Source organism: Bubalus bubalis, chromosome 2 (assembly GCF_019923935.1).
Source record: "Bubalus bubalis isolate 160015118507 breed Murrah chromosome 2, NDDB_SH_1, whole genome shotgun sequence".
Taxonomy (NCBI): Eukaryota; Metazoa; Chordata; class Mammalia; order Artiodactyla; family Bovidae; genus Bubalus; species Bubalus bubalis.
In genome coordinates this window covers 81,821,400-81,839,106 of record NC_059158.1, presented here as the reverse complement: position 1 = coordinate 81,839,106, position 17,707 = coordinate 81,821,400, and the positions used below count along the sequence as shown (strand labels likewise).

The 17,707-nt window shown below is 38.4% G+C and overlaps 1 non-coding gene across 1 annotated transcript; it reads right to left on the bottom strand.

Annotated features, from left to right (window-relative positions):
* Positions 1 to 233: 233 nt before the first annotated feature.
* LOC112583145 lies at positions 234 to 340 on the bottom strand. Its single transcript, XR_003107489.2, has one exon. It is a non-coding gene; the product is annotated as a U6 spliceosomal RNA (small nuclear RNA).
* Between the last annotated feature and the right edge of the window lie 17,367 nt (positions 341 to 17,707).

Sequence of the window (17,707 nt, the reverse complement as noted above, 5' to 3'; positions counted from 1 at the left end):
GGCAAGAATATCAGAGTGGGTTTCCATTTCCTTCTCCGGGGGATCTTCCCAAACAGGGGATCGAACCAAGGGTCTCTAGCCAAGGTCTCTGCCTTCTCCCCACATTTCATAGTTTCCCTGTGTTTATTTTGTACATAATGTAAGGATTTTGTACAGAGAGGGAGCAATAGGTAAAGTGCTTCTACTCTGTCTTCTTCTTTTTTTTATTTTATTTTATTTTTATTTTTTATTTTAAAAATATGGAACGCTTCACGAATTTGCGTGTCATCCTTGCGCAGGGGCCATGCTAATCTTCTCTGTATCGTTCCAATTTTAGTATATGTGCTGCTGAAGCGAGCACTCTACTCTGTCTTCTTGCAAGCAGGAGTAAATGTGCAATTCTATTAAAAAATAAAATTAAGAAGCTTTTCTATAAATTTCAATATTTCCCTGCCTTTATCTGTGGTGTTTTTTATGCTTGAGATACATACCCTGCCATTCCTCTCTGGCACCCTGGCACACCCTGTCATTCTTCATGACACAGCTCAAGAATTCCTGTTTTGTTAAACCTCTAACCTCTGTTTCCCTGACTGCAGTCACTTCTACAGCATATCACTATCTAAACGTAGTCTACTTAACTCCTTGTTTACTTCTTTTCCTGAAGGGGTCATGCTTTTCTCATATTGTATGGGGAAAAAAAAAGTGCCTGATAACACTATAAGAAAGCTGATGTATTTTAAATGAGTTAATGGATATAAGGTAAAGATAATAGCAGATTTTAATTGGACATAAAGACTAGATATTTCTTTCGGAACATAGAGTTGAAAGAATGGAAGCAATACATAAGCATGAGGAGGAAGAGACATAAATAGCTAATAGTTCAGTTTCATTTTATTGCTAATAAGTAGCTTCCTGAAAGATACAAAATAAGAGATATGGAAAATAAAGATAACTTTTATGTAAAATAAAATGTAATAATCCAGATTTTTCCACATCTGTACTAGTATTTCTACAAACTGATTTATTTATTTGGGATATGCACTTTAAGATCTCAGTTAAATCTAAAATTTCAACTGGAAATATTAATAGGAAATATTGAAAAGGGATGTTGTTACTGTTGTTTAGTCACTAAGTTGTGTTCAACTCTTTTGTAACCCCATGGACTGTAGCCTGCCAGGCTCTTCTGTCCATGGAATTCCCCAGGCAAGAATACTGGAGTGGGTTGTATTTCCTTTTCTAGGGGATTTTGCCGACCCAGGAATCAAACCTGAGTCTCCTGCGTTGGAGGTCAGATTCTTTACCATCTGAGCCACCTAGAAAGCCTTGAAAAGAGATAACAAAACATTAATTGGCATGCCCTTTAATGATGAGTTATCATTTGCTTAGACATTAAACAAATATTTATACTAAGCATATATTATTCTATTGTGCATCTAGCAGAATATCAATAGCAGCAGTAAAATATTAAACTAATATTAATTTACCTAGCTGTTAGTGAAGGACAATTTGTGCTGATTTTGGAGGAAATGAAGGTTATTTAAATGATAGATTTTTTTAAAGCAGTCTAATTATCATCAGTGAAATGGAAAAGCTCAAGGCTCTGTGTTTTTCTGAATCTTCCAAGTGATGCACTCATGTTTGCACACCGTTTAATTAGACCACATTGTTTATGTTCCTCTATTGAGCGGGAAAATCCTGAAGTACTTTCAGTGAGCATTTTAATGAAGTGTTTTTTTTTTTTAATTTAGTTTTTTTTGTAAAAACTTTGTTGAGATAAAATTCATATACCAAGCAATCACCCATTTTAAAGTTAACAATTCAGTGTTTTTTAGTATATTGACAGAGTTATGCAACAACCACCACAACCCAAATTTAAACATTTTAATGCTCTCCCAAAGAAATCCTAGACTCAATGAAAGTAATTCCCTATTCTACCCTAACCCATTACTAGATAAACCCAAACTCACTTTCTGTCTTTATAAATTTGTTTGTACTGGAGAGTCATATACATGGAATCATACAATATGTGGTCTTTTGTGATTGGCTTCCTTTACTTGGCATAATGATATCAAGATTCATTCATGTTATAGCATATATCAGTACTTCACTACTTTTATTGCTGAATAATAGTCTATTGTTTGGGAAATAGATGGGGAAACAGTGGAAACAGTGTCAGACTTTATTTTTTTGGGCTCCAAAATCACTGCAGATGGTGACTGCAGCCATGAAATTAAAAGACTCTTACTCCTTGGAAGAAAAGTTATGACCAACCTAGATAGCATATTCAAAAGCAGAGACATTACTTTGCCAACAAAGGTCTGTCTAGTCAAGACTATGGTTTTTTCAGTGGTCATGTATGGATGTGAAAGTTGGACTCTAAAGAAAGCTGAGCGCTGAAGAATTGATGCTTTTGTTTTTTATTTTTTATTTTTTTTTATTTTTTATTTATTTATTTTTTTGAACTGTGGTGTTGGAGAAGACTCTTGAGACTCCCTTGGACTGCAATGAGATACAACCAGTCCATTCTGAAGGAGATCAGCCCTGGGTGTTCTTAGGAAGGACTGATGCTAAAGCTGAAACTCCAGTACTTTGGCCACCTCATGCAAAGAATTGACTCATTGGAAAAGACTCTGATGCTGGGAGGGATTGGAGGCAGGAGGAAATGGGGATGACAGAGGATGAGGTGGCTGGATGGCATCACCGACTCGATGGATGTGAGTCTGAGTGAACTCCGGGAGTTGGTGATGGACAGGGAGGCCTGGCGTGCTGAGGTTCATGGGGTCGCAAAGAGTCGGACACGACTGAGCGACTGAACTGAACTGAACTGTATGGGTCTTTACATCTTGTTTCTTCTTTGATCAGTTGATGCACATTTAGGTTGTTTCTAACTTTTGTTTGTTATAAATAATGCTGATGTGAACACTTGTTCACAAGTTTTTTTGTAGACATAGTTTTTCATGTCTCCAGGAGTACAATGCTGGGTCATACGGAGACTTTATGTTTAACCTTTTGAGGAACTGCCAGACTGTAGTCTAAAAAACCTGTGCCTTTTTACATTTCTACTAACAGTGAATAAGGGTTCTAATTTAACCATATTTTTGTCAATATTATTATCTGTATTTTTGATGATAGCACCCTTATGGGTATAAAGTGGTATCTCCTTGTGATTTGGGTATGCATTTCCCTGATGGCTAAATGTGGTAGGCTGAATAATGGTCTTCAAAAGACCCCTGTGTCCTAATCCCTGGATCTTATGTAGATACTACTTTGCAGGGCAAAAGGGACTTTACAAATATGAGTTAATGATCTTGAGATAGGGAAATTATCCTGAATTATGTAGGAAGGACCAATGTAATTACAAGGGATCTTTTAAAAGGAAGCAGAAGGGTCAGAGTCAGAAAAAGGAGATATGTCAACCAAACTAGTGGCACCCCACTCCAGTACTCTTGCCTGGAGAATCCCATGGATGGAGGAGCCTGGTAGGCTGCAGTCCATGGGGTCGCTAAGAGTCGGACCAACTGAGCAACTTCACTTTCACTTTTCACTTTCATGCATTGGAGAAGGAAATGGCAACCCACTCCAGTGTTCTTGCCTGGAGAATCCCAGGGTTGGGGGAGCCTGGTGGGCTGCCTTCTATGGGGTTGTACAGAGTTGGACACAGCTGAAGCGACTTAGCAGCAGCAGCAGCAGAGGTTTAAAGGATGCCTTTGGAAGATGGAGGGAAGGGGATAGGAGCCAGGGTGGGCTCAAGGAACTAGAAAAGAGGGGAAAAATAAATAAATATTTAAGTCTCCAGAAGAAATGCAGCCCTACCACCACCTTGATTTTAGACTTTTGACCTCCAGAACTGTTAGAGAGACATTTGTATTTTTAAAAATCATTATGTTTTTGGTTATTTGTAACAGTAAGAAAAATCTGATACAGATTTTAGCACTTGGAAGTCAGCTGTTACTGTAACAACTACTTAAAGGAAGTTGGCTTTGAAATTGGGCATTGGGCAAAGGCTTGAATAATTTTAATGAGTATGGTATAAAAAAAGCCAGTGTTGCCTTGAACTATGATAGTAGAATTATGCATGTTAAACACTGTCCATGGGGACTTAGGATGAACTGAGAACATGCTGGAAAAACCTGTATTGCCTTGAGACTACCTCAACCATCCTAAGCAGACTGTTGATTAAAAAAAGAAATGCACCACCTAAGAGTTGTGAGTTCAGTTTTATTTGGGGCTTAATGAAGACTATAGCCTTGGAGACAGACTCTCCAATAGCTTTGAGGAACTGCCTACAGAGATGAGAGGAGGGAGATCAGTATATATATGATTTCAGTAAATGCAGTATGTGCAATCAAGCATCCATCTCATTGGAAGGTTATTGCTAGTCATGAGGAGCAAATGTCTCCATTAATGATTTTAGTGCTTTTCTATGTGTGTGAAAGAAATTGGGTATGAGAAATTATTAGATATGAGAAGGAAATTAAGTATGCAAGAAATTGGGTCCATAAAACATTTTTCTGAAACTAACTATCTGAAGGTGTCTTCTGACATTTTTTTCCCCAGAGCACCGAATGCCTCCTTCCTGGTCTCCTCCCTGAACTCCTTTCAGGCTGTGTTGAGGGTCAGTGACTATAGTGGCTAGTGACTGAACCCTTGTTTAGCTGGATTGTGAGTGACATTCTTTTGGTGACAAGAGTTGGTAGAAATATTGCTGTTGAAAATACTGCTGGTGAGAGCATATTTAAGATAGTTGTTTAAAAGTATGTGACTATTAAGTCCAGTGTTTCTCTCACTTCATTTTGTTCCTTTAAGTGGGCCATACTTTCTTGTTTATTTGTATGTTGTGATTTTTTTTTTTGACCTTCTGATAGAATTTTATTTTATTTTTTTATTTTATTTTTAAACTTTACACAATTGTATTAGTTTTGCCAAATATCAAAATGAATCCGCCACAGGTATACATGTGTTCCCCATCCTGAACCCTCCTCCCTCCCCATACCATCCCTCTGGGTTGTCCCAGTACACGAGCCCCAAGCATCCAGTATCATGCATCGAACCTGGACTGGCAACTCGTTTCATACATGATATTTTACATGTTTCAATGCCATTCTCCCAAATCTTCCCACCCTCTCCCTCTCCCACAGAGTCCATAAGACTGATCTATACATCAGTGTCTCTTTTGCTGTCTCGTACACAGGGTTATTGTTACCATCTTTCTAAATTCCATATATATGTGTTAGTATACTGTATTGGTGTTTTTCTTTCCGGCTTACTTCACTCTGTATAATAGGCTCCAGTTTCATCCACCTCATTAGAACTGATTCAAATGTATTCTTTTTAATGGCTGAGTAATACTCCATTGTGTATATGTACCACTGCTTTCTTATCCATTCATCTGCTGATGGACATCTAGGTTGCTTCCATGTCCTGGCTATTATAAACAGTGCTGCGATGAACATTGGGGTACACGTGTCTCTTTCCCTTCTGGTTTCCTCAGTGTGTATGCCCAGCAGTGGGATTGCTGGATCATAAGGCAGGTCTCTTTCCAGTTTTTTAAGGAATCTCCACACTGTTCTCCATAGTAGCTGTACTAGTTTGCATTCCCACCAACAGTGTAAGAGGGTTCCCTTTTCTCCACACCCTCTCCAGCATTTATTACTTATAGACTTTTGGATTGCAGCCATTCTGACTGGCGTGAAATGGTACCTCATAGTGGTTTTGATTTGCATTTCTCTGATAATGAGTGATGTTGAGCATCTTTTCATGTGTTTGTTAGCCATCTGTATGTCTTCTTTGGAGAAATGTCTATTTAGTTCTTTGGCCCATTTTTTGATTGGGTCATTTATTTTTCTGGAGTTGAGCTGTAGGAGTTGCTTGTATATTCTCGAGATTAGTTGTTTGTCAGTTGCTTCATTTGCTATTATTTTCTCCCATTCTGAAGGCTGTCTTTTCACCTTGCTAATAGTTTCCTTTGATGTGCAGAAGCTTTTAAGGTTAATTAGGTCCCATTTGTTTATTTTTGCTTTTATTTCCAATATTCTGGGAGGTGGGTCATAGAGGATCCTGCTGTGATGTATGTCAGAGAGTGTTTTGCCTATGTTCTCCTCTAGGAGTTTTATAGTTTCTGGTCTTACGTTTAGATCTTTAATCCATTTTGAGTTTATTTTTGTGTATGGTGTTAGAAAGTGTTCTAGTTTCATTCTTTTACAAGTGGTTGACCAGAATTTCCAGCACCACTTGTTAAAGAGATTGTCTTTAATCCATTGTATGTTCTTGCCTCCTTTGTCAAAGATAAGGTGCCCATATGTGCGTGGATTTATCTCTGGGCTTTCTATTTTGTTCCATTGATCTATATTTCTGTCTTTGTGCCAGTACCATACTGTCTTGATAACTGTGGCTTTGTAGTAGACATAGTAGCACTGGAAATCAGATTCTCCACTTTTTCTAAGATTTGCTCCTATTGTGATTATTGAAAGATGTAATAATCCATTTATTTAATGATTTTTACTATTTTCAAAGATTGTATTCCTTGCATGTTTTGGTCACTGAAGTGTGTTCGTAGCTTATGTTTAGCTACTGTTTTGACAGATTCCTTGAGTGCCAGGAACTAAAACAACAAACAAAATCTCCCTCTTCTCCCAGTCTTTGCAGATTAGTTCTATGCTACAGTGTTCCTTTAATACCTAGGCTACACTGAGCCTATGTAAAAGTTTACACTGAGCCTATGTAAAAGCCCAAGGAAAAAGCTTAGGGTTATCTCAGATGTTTTGGAGCATGCATCTTGCACTGGACATGCATGTGGCTTTATGAATTTCTTCATATTAGTGTGTTTTCGAATACCTTGCTTTCCCAAAGAACTCCATTTTTCCTCCTAGGCATCAAGTGATCTATTGTGTGTCTCAGCTGTAATATTTTGCAGCAGAGTGTGTCCATTTTTGAGTGGTTTTGAGCAATTTCCCTACTTTCCAGGCTTGAGTTAGTTCTTCAGATGAGACATAGGCTAGTGCCTTGTGTCAGTCCTTCATGTGGCCCCTGACAGGTTAAAACAGACATAAGCAGTAATATAAGTCAGGACGGCTTGCTCCCACCACAGCAGGGATTAAGATCTCACAATGGAAATTTAAGATTTCCATCGTCCAGACTGCTGCCGAGCCAGGGAGGTTGCCGGGGAAGGGCAAATAAAAGCACCACAAAGTTTTCCTACCATTTGAAGCTGTTTTTTCTTAATTTAACATTTGTTTGGCTGCTGTAAACCTTTGATTGTCTTCCAAAGTTCTAATGAAGTTGGTTCCAGTAGTTGATCTGTTAGGGGACAGGAGTTCTAATTCACTGCTTTTTTCTTTTCTTTTTTTTTTTTTAATTAGAGGCTAATTACTTTACAATATTGTGGTGGTTTTTGCCATAAATTCACATGAATCAGCCATGGGTGTACATATGTTCCCCATCCTGACCCTCTCTCCCACCTCCCTCCCCATCCCATCCCTCAGGGTCATCCCAGTGTACCAGCCCTTAGCACCCTGCCTCATGCGTCGAACCTGGACTGGTGATCTATTTTACATATGATAATATACATGTTTCAATGCTATTCTCTCAAATCATCCCACCCTCGCCTTCTCCCATAGAGTCTAGCAGTCTGTTCTTTACATCTCTTTTGCTGTCTTGCATATAGGGTCATCGTTACCATCTTTCTAAATTCCATATATATGGTTAATATACTGTATTTGTGTTTTTCTTTCTGACTTACTTCACTCTGTATAATAGGCTCCAGTTTCATCCACCTCATTAGAACTGATTCAAATGCATTATTTTTAATGGCTGAGAAATATTCCATTGTGTATATGTACCACAGCTTTCTTATCCATTCGTCTGCCAATGGACATCTAGGTTGCTTCCATGTCCTGGCTATTGTAAACAGTGCTGCGATGAACATTGGGATACACGTGTCTCTTTCCATTCTGGTTTCCTCGGTGTGTATGCCCAGTAGTGGGATTGCTGGGTCATATGGCAGTTCTCTTCCAGTTTTTTAAGGAATCTCCACACTGTTCTTCATAGTGGCTGTACTAGTTTGCATTCCCACCAACAGTGTAAGAGGGTTCCTTTTTCTCCACACCCTCTCCAGCATTTATTGTTCATAGACTTTTGGATAGCAGCCATTCTGACTGGCATGAGATGGTACTTCATTGTGGTTTTGATTTGCATTTCTCTGATAATGAGTGATGTTGAGCATCTTTTCATATGTTTGTTAGCCATCTGTATGTCTTCTTTGGAGAAATGTCTGTTTAGTTCTTTGGCCCATTTTTTATTGGATCGCTTATTTTTCTGGAATTGAGCTACAGGAGTTGCTTGTATATTTTTGAGATTAGTTGTTTGTCAGTTGCTTCATTTGCTATTATTTTCTCCCATTCTGAAGGCTGTCTTTTCACCTTGCTTATAGTTTCCTTCTTTGTGCAAAAGCTTTTAAGTTTAATTAGGTCCAATTTGTTTATTTTTGCTTTTATTTCCATTACTCTGGGAGGTGGGTCATAGAGGATCCTGCTGTGATGTATGTCAGAGAGTTGTTTTGCCTATGTTCTCCTCTAGGAGTTTTATAGTTTCTGGTCTTACGTTTAGATCTTCAATCCATTTTGAGTTTATTTTTGTGTATGATGTTAGAAAGTGTTCTAGTTTCATTCTTTTACAAGTGGTTGAACAGTTTTCCCAGCACCACTTGTTAAAGAGATTGTCTTTTCTCCATTGTATATTCTTGCTTCCTTTGTCAAAGATAAGGTGTCCATAGGTGCGTGGATTTATCTCTGGGCTTTCTGTTTTGTTCCATTGATCTATATTTCTGTGTTTGTGCCAGTACCATACTGTCTTTATGACTGTAGCTTTGTAGTATAGCCTGAAGTCAGGCAGGTTGATTCCTCCAGTTCCATTCTTCTTTCTCAAGACTGCTTTGACTATTCGAGGTTTTTTGTAATTCCATACAAATTGTGAAATTATTTGTTCTGTCACACTTCACATTTTAGTTTAGAGTAAGTTACTGTGGGGTCTTCCTGGATGGCTAAGTGGTAAATAACCCAAATAATCCCCATGCCAATGCTGGAAATGCAGGTTCGATTCCTGGGTGAGGAAGATCCCCTGGAGAAGGAAATGGTAACCCACTCCAGTATTCTTGCCTGGGAAATCCCATGGACTGAGGAGACTAGTGGGCTACAGTTCATGGGGTCACAAAAAAGTTGGGCACCACTCAGTGACTAAACAACAACAACAACAAACAACAAAAACATTACCCTGATGATTAAGGATGTTTTTCTAGAAATTCTGTTTTATGTATTTATGTCTTATTATCCATTTGACTTAGCTTTTATGTATAATGCAAGTATAGATCAAAGTTTGATCTTCTGCATATGGATATTCTGTTGTTCCAGTATGGTTACAGCAGGCAGGTAGCTAGATATGAGCAGAGAAAGGCAGGCAAGGGCCAGGTGGCAAGAAATCACACATCTTGTAAATATTAGGGATCCATGGGCAAAGAAAAGCAAGAATCTCTAGATTTACAGGAAACTACACAGTTCGGGTGATAAGTGTCCTGCAGGCAGACAAAGAAAGGTGGGAACCTCCTGCATCGGAATGTGACCTGTTGTTCATAATGCTCTCATTACAAGAACATTAGCCTTGAAGATAAGAATTACCCATCATGCACCTTTGCCATGCCCTCTGATCTAAGCTAAACAAGGACAAAAATCCCTCCTTCCCTTGGGAAGATGGGGCTGGGATGAAGATCAAGGAATGTAACCCCCAAACTCCTCCTTCCCCAGTGAATATTCTGCCCCTTCATTTGTATGCCCTTCATAACCAGGAGATAGTGGGGGACAGAGGAGCCTGGTGTGCTACAGTCCAAGAGGTCTCTAAGAGTTTCAGACAAGACTGAACAACAACAACATAACCAGCTTGCCAAGGAAACCCAGGGCAGCAGCTACTGACCTGTCTACCTGTCTTTCCCTCTGAGAACATTGTTTTTGTTAGGTTTTTGGGTCGCTAAGTCATGTCTGACTCTTTTTGTGATTCCATGAACTGTAGCCTGCCAGACTCCTCTGTCCATGGGATTTTCCAGGCAAGAATACTGGAGTGGGTTGCCGTTTCCTTCTCCAGAGGATCTTCCTAACCCAGGGATTGAACCCACATCTCCTGCATTACAAGTGGACTCTACAGCTGAGCCTCCAGGGAAGCTTCTGAGAGCATATTCTTGCGGAAATAAATTTTCATTTTAGTTTCTTAACCTCTCTGTTTCATCTTCAAATTCTTTCCATGACAAGGTAAGAACCTTAAATTCACTGGAAATAGTACCATTTGTTGAAAAAAAAAAAAAAAAAACCCTATACTTTCTCTACTGAGAAAATTGAGTGAAAAGTAGAGATTTCTCACTTGCCACATTCCTCAATACATAGATATCCTCTCATATTTTCAACACTGCCCACAAGAGTGGTACAATTATTGCAGTTGATGAACCTACACTGACACATCGTTATCACTCAGAGTTCATAGTCTACATTCGAGTATTTTCTTGTTATTGTACATTCTGTGGGTTTAGACCAATTTATGACATGTATATGGCAACCCACTCTAGTATTCTTGCCTAGAGAATTCCATGGACAGAGGAGCCTGGTAGGCTGTAGTCCATGGGGTGGCAAAGAGTCGGACACAACTAAGCGACTATCACTCACATTCACCGTTACAGAGTCATTTCACTAAAATGAAAACCCTTTCCTTTTTCAAAGTAGCCACAAAATAAGTATTGTGATCCTTTAAGAATATAAAAATTGGTAAGGAGAGGGGATTTGGATTTTTACTTTTTAAAGCATTTGGAACTTGTGTGTATAGTCAAAACCAGAAAAAAAATCTTCTTTTTCAATGTCCATACATTTTGGGAGAAATGTGTTCTTATATGTAAATTTCCAGAGTCAGACAAGTCCCTACTCTTTGCCGTTTCTCACAATCACCTCCTACTTGTACTATTTCGTTAGTCTCCCAGCTAGTCTTCCTGTTTCCATTCATTACAATTTATAGTTTTCACCATGACAGCATCTAGAGAAATCCTTTCAAAATGTCTTTGAGATCATGTTACTCTCTTTAAACTACTTCAGTGGCCTTCCTTTTCACATACAGTAAAATCCAGTGGCTTTACAATAGCCATTAAAAGGCTATACATGTTCTGGCTTTCAAATTTTCTGATTATGTCTCCTACCACTTTCCTTCTCTTAGTTGCTCTGTTTCAGTTGTTCAGTTTCTGTTTCAGTTGTTTGTTGGATATAACATTAACGATGCCACATCAAGATCTTTGCATTTGCTATGCTTCTTCCTTGGAATGCTTTTTACCCAGATATTTCTTGCTCTATGACGACACATGTTTTTTTCAAACACTGCCTCACCTGAGGCCATATCTAACTACACAGTTCGAATCATATCTTTCTCCATTTATTTAACCCTGTTTGCTTCTTTCTGTTTTCTGTGTTGCACTATTTACTCCCTGTATTGCTTTATTTATATTTATTTTTTATTGTATGTCTCCCCACAGCTAGAGTATATGTTGTATGATAGTAGGGATGGTGTTTTGTTTACTGCTGTATCCCTGGTCCTTAGAATAATTTCTGATGTAGAGAGGCTCTAAATATGTTACTTATTTATTGAAGTATAGTTAATTTACAATGTTGTGTTAGTTTCAAGTGTATAGCAGAGTGGTTCAGTTATACATATATGTATTATATTCATTATATATAAGTAAAATAGAGTTGAAGTTTATATAATCAGAGAAAAGTTAATGAAGCCCCTTTTTTGTAATTATAGTTAAATCTCTTTAAAGCAAAAAAAAAAAAAAATACACCAACTAAAAAAGATTCTCCTATTTTCTGTGTTTTTCTACAGTTACTTCTGAAGCTTAGTAGTTATATGTCAAAACTAGGAGGATACTACACTGTTACACATTTCAGTGTGATAATTAAAATGGACATAATATATAACATTTTCCTATTCAAACTCTTGACTCTAGCTGTCTCTGTACTAAACCATACAAAGATAAATTTAAAAATTCAGCTAGACACAAACAAAAATAGTAAAAAGCAGACACACTTTTGTCCTTTATTTTTAAGTATCATTTTCCTCACCATCTACATCAACCTATTATCTTTTTTTGTTGGCCAGGACTTTGTCTTATTCTAATTGCTGCATACATGTTCCTGTATATCAACTTCTTTATTCCTCTGTGTCTGGAAGAGTATTTTGCATTTTAATATTTCAGTAGACAGATATTTTGTTTTTAAATCCACAAATAGATTTCTGTGGTACACAGATTTGATGTATGATGAAGCCAATAAAGAACTATCTCAGCATGTACAATATATCAATAGCCTCATGACAGTTAGATAGATTAAGTCAAATTAATACCAAAATAGACTATGATATATTGGTTTTTCAATAGTAGTTCATCTTCTCATAAATAGGAACTCCACTATTCAGTGTAGATAATATTTAGCACCCTTTCAGTTTGCAAATTCAAGTGACATATAGATGAAGCCTATGATAATGCCTGGAAGAGAAAACTGAATCATATTACCTGTTTTATGACAGTGGACCTGTTTAGGAAACATCAACATATAGTGGTTAAAAAGCTATTAGAAATTTTCTTTTGCTGAAGTGATAAAATTTCTGCTTTTAAGTTTGAGATTTAAAAGTCCAAAGTTCAATTTTCAGCAGAAATTAATTTTTCACATTCTGACATCAAGAATACACTTAGTCTTGATATCTATCTGTGATAAGAGGGAAAGCCACAAAACAAAGACAAGCTCCAGAATAATTTAAAAGATCTGGTCTCTGATCTCCCAAATACTTGAGAGAACAAAAATAGAAATACTTTTATGAAAAAACCTGTCGTATTTAAAAAAAAATTACTTCCACTTTAACATTTAGGTACCTTCAGGAACAACTAATATAAGATTGTTTTCATAAACTTAATTGTTGTCTAAAATAACTAACAGTAAATTCAGTGTTTGCCAACAAAAGTCAGTCTTGTCAAGGCTATGGTTTTTCCAGTAGTCATGTATGGATGTTGAGAGTTGGACTATAAACAAAGCTGAGCACTGAAGAATTAATGCTTTTGAACTGTGGTGTTTAAGAAGACTCTTGAGAGTCCCTTGGACTGTGAGGAGATCCAACCAGTCCATCCTAAAGTAAATCAGTCCTGAATATTCATTGGGACTGATGCTGAAGCTGAAACTCCAATATTTTGGCCACCTGATGCAAAGAGCTGACTCATTTAAAAAGGCCTTGATGCTGAGAAAGATTGAAAGTGGGAGGAGAAGGGGATGACAGAGGATGAGATGGTTGGATGGCGTCACCGACTTGATGGACATGAGTTTGAGTAAACTCCAGGAGTTGGTGATGGACAGGGAGGCCTGGTGTGCTGTAGTCCATGGGGTCACAAAGAGTCAGACATGATTGAGCGACTGAACTGAACTGAACTGAACTGAAATTCAGTGTCTCTCACTCTTTTCCTCAGTAACTATTTTGGTTCTTTCTCTTTCTACATGTTGGTTTCAAAGTGAGATTGTTATCAAGATCAGGGAGTCAGCCCCAAGCATCAGATTAATTCATTACAATGAAAGAAAATGGACAAAAGGTAATTTAAGGATTATTTCTAGACGATAAAGGGAGTAATTGTCACAGTTTTCCAGAAGACCTTTTTTTCACATCCCATTGGTCCTCATTGGCTCCATTCCTAACACAGTTCTGGAGTTTAGCATTGGAGATTAGCATCCTTCATCCTGAAGATTCTACTTTTCTCAGTTCCACATCCATTAATAAATCAGAAGCCCATCTTTTCTAGCAAATGAAATTTGGAATATTAGATGAATGCACTATGTGTTAGTATATGTTGTATTTGGACTCACTTGCTATAGTGGTTGGAAACAAATTCAGGCCCATAAACTTGAACTTCCCCAGCTCCATCTCTGCATACCATACACTTTGCTAGTTGTTCTGAAGAAATCAGCAAATGTTTTTAACCTGTGTTTTCAGTTAAAAATAGAAAGAAGTGGTTTGCAATGGGATATACAATGTAGCCTTGCCCTCTTGTGCTTTCTTTGCCCAGTTAGCAATTCTATGTTCTACAATAATGAAGAAGAAAAAAAGAGGAAATTGTAACTATTTTCTTTTTTTAATAGTGCTGCTTTGATAATTAAAGAGAATTTTTATACAGTGCTAACATTACCAGAGGTTTTGGCTATAGGTAATCTCAAAGTTCCATCTGTTGATGCTACTTGCAACACATTTTTTGCTAAGTGTTCTAACCACTTAATGTTTGAGGTGCAGTAGTCATTGGTTCGGAGAAGGCGATGGCACTCCACTCCAGTACTCTCGCCTGGAAAATCCCATGGACGGAGGAGCCTGGTAGGCTGCAGTCCATGGGGTCGCTAAGAGTCGGACACGACTGAGCGACTTCACTTTCACTTTTCACTTTCATGCATTGGAGAAGGAAATGGCAACTCACTCCAGTGTTCTTGCCTGGAGAATCCCAGGGATGGGGCAGCCTGGTGGGCTGCCATCTATGGGGTCACACAGAGTCAGACACGACTGAGGTGACTTAGCAGCAGTAGCAGCAGCAGTCATTGATTATGCAAAAGCAGAGGAAGAATGCCTAGGGAGATTAGGGAAGCTAAGAAAGAATGCCCTGTTACGATTGATATATTTCTGTTTTTAATATCGCATTTTTAAAGTTAATTATTTCCATTTTGTTAAGGACAAGTAAGTAGGGGTATAACTCTAATGCTAGAAGGTGAAGAAATGCTCTACAGGCTCTTAGACCACAGTACTGTACTCCAGCCTAATACTCTACTTACATCATATTTGTTACAGCCACACTGTTCCTATTGCTAATGGTTATTCTTTTTTCTGTGATAACTTATGATTTCTCCTCTAAGTCCTATCAAATTGCTTAGGGCTCTATCTGCCTAGCCTTTGCTAGGTTTCTTCTTACTGGAGACTGTTGTCATTTAGTCACCAAGTTGTTTTCAACTCTCTTGCAACTCCATGGACTATAGCCTGCCAAGCTCCTTGGTCCATGAGATTTCCTAAGCAAGAATACTGGAGTGAGTTGCCATTTCCTAGTCTACTGGGTCTTCCCAATGACCCAGGGATCAAATCTGCACCTCCTGCCTTGCAGGCGGATTCTTTACTGCTGAGCCAGCTGGGAAACCACAGGAGACTGCACCTTATTCCTAAATCATAGTGACTGTGTAAGCAAACTGCGGTCTTGCCTTAGTCTGGATAGATAAATAGCATTCTAGTATCCAGGAAGCAAACCCTGTCACCATGCTTTCAGTCTCCTAAAACTCGTTTTTGTGTTCCTACTAATTAAGGGAATTTTGGGGATATAGACATCATTAAGCAGGTCAAAATGTCTTCATAATTGTAGATTCTGGGAATTACACATATCAAATGATGCCTATAAAGTGAAGATAGAGTAATTTCTCTGGAAATATCTATTCTTAATTCTACCCCCTTCCTTTCTGGTTCAAAGTTTAAGTCACAGAATAGTTTGTGGCTGAGATTGTGTTGTATGTGTTGTATGTATTTAAAATAGTTCCATGCATTTGCAGGGTTTTAAATGTAAGTACTAGGTTTAATGTACCTAGTTAAGAAACTGGATAAAGTCACAGTCAGCTCTAAAAACTTCCTTTTTTTTTTCTGGTCAAAATCACAAATATAACCTTACCAGTATATCTACATCCTCCAGGAGCTTTAATATTACTTTTGATTTGGTGTACTTAAGATGTTACCAGCTACTATTCAAATAAATCCTAGAATTTAGTAGTTTATCCTTCTAGAAGTTTCTTTCTTTCTCATGTTATATCCCCAAAAATGTATTCAGTGGGCAGCCATGCATGAAGCAATTAAAAAATCTAGGCTCTTTGCATTTTATTGTGCTGCCACTCATATATGGTCATGGATAATTCTAGTTAGAGAAGAGAGGTCATAACATCCACGTGTTTCTTTTGTTTTTAGCCTAGATGTGGCACACTTCGGTCCCTCATGTATTTTTGGGAAGAATATAGTCCCAGGAGAAATAAAGGCTTAAAAATGTAGTTGCTGAAGGGGCAGCCTCTTTCCAGAAACTAATCTTTTCTATGAAGATATGACATGACATCTATGTGTGCTCAGTCATGTTCAACTCTTTGCAACTCCATGAAGCGGTAGCCCGCTGGGCTCCTATGTCCATGAAATTTTCCAGGCAGGGATACTGGAGTGGGGTGTCATTTCCAAATCCAGAGGATCTTCTTGACCCAGAGATCAAACCTGCATCTCTTGTGACTCCTTCATTGGCAAGTGTATTCTTTACCACTGAACCACCTGGGAAGCCCCTCTCCTATGAAAGGGGAACACAAATTGTTAAGAGGACTGGTAGTTACTTGGTCAGTTTTCATTCCAATCCCAAATAAAGGCAATGCCAAAGAATGCTCAAACTACCACACAATTGCACTCATCTCACACGCTAGTAAAGTAATGCTCAAAATTCTCCAAGCCAGGCTACAGCAATACATGAACCATGAACTAACAGATGTTCAAGCTGCATTTAGAAAAGGCAGAGGAACCAGAGATCAAATTGCCAACATCTGCTGGATCATCAAAAAAGCAAGAGAGTTCCAGAAAAACATCTATTTCTGCTTTATTGACTATGCCAAAGCCTTTGACTGTGTGGATCACAAGAAACTGTGGAAAATTCTTCAAGAGATGGGAATACCAGACCACCTGACCTGCCTCTTGAGAAACCTGTATGCAGGTCAAGAAGCAGCAGTTAGAACTGAATATCGAACAACAGACTGGTTCCAAGTAGGAAAAGGAGTACATCAAGGTTGTATATTGTCATCCTGCTTATTTAACCTATATGCAGAATACATCATGAGAAACGCTGGGCTGGAGGAAGCACAAGCTGGAATCAAGATTTCTGGGAGAAAAATCAATAACCTCAGACATGCAGATGACACAACCCTTATGGCAGAAAGTGAAGAGGGACTAAAAAGCCTCTTGATGAAAGTGAAAGAGGAGAGTGAAAAAGTTGGCTTAAAGCTCAACATTCAGAAAACTAAGATCATGGCATCCGGTTACATCACTTCATGGCAAATAGATGGGAAAACAGTGGAAACAGTGGCTGAATTTATTTTTCTGGGCTCCAAAATCACTGCAGATGGTGACTGCAGCCATGAAATTAAAAGATGCTTACTCCTTGGAAGGAAAGTTATGACCAACTTAGACAGCATGTTAAAAAGCAGAGACATTACTTTGCCAATAAAGGTCCGTCTAGTCAAGGCTATGGCTTTTCCAGTAGTCATGTATGGATGTGAGAGCTGGACTGTAAAGAAAGCTGAGCACAGAAGAATTGATGCTTTTGAACTGTGGTGTTGTAGAAGACTCTTGATAGTCCCTTGGACAACAAGGAGATCCAACCAGCCCATCCTAAAGCAAATCAGTCCTGAATATTCATTGGAAGGACTGATGTTGAAGCTGAAACTCCAATACTTTTGCCACCTGACGTGAAGAGCTGACTCATTTGACAAAACCCTGATGCTGGGAAATATTGAAGGCAGGAAGAGAAGGGGACGACAGAGGGCGAGATGGTTGTATGGCATCACCGAGTCAATGGACATGAGTTTGAGTAAACACTTGGAGTTGGTGATGGACAGGGAGGCCTGGCGTGCTGCAG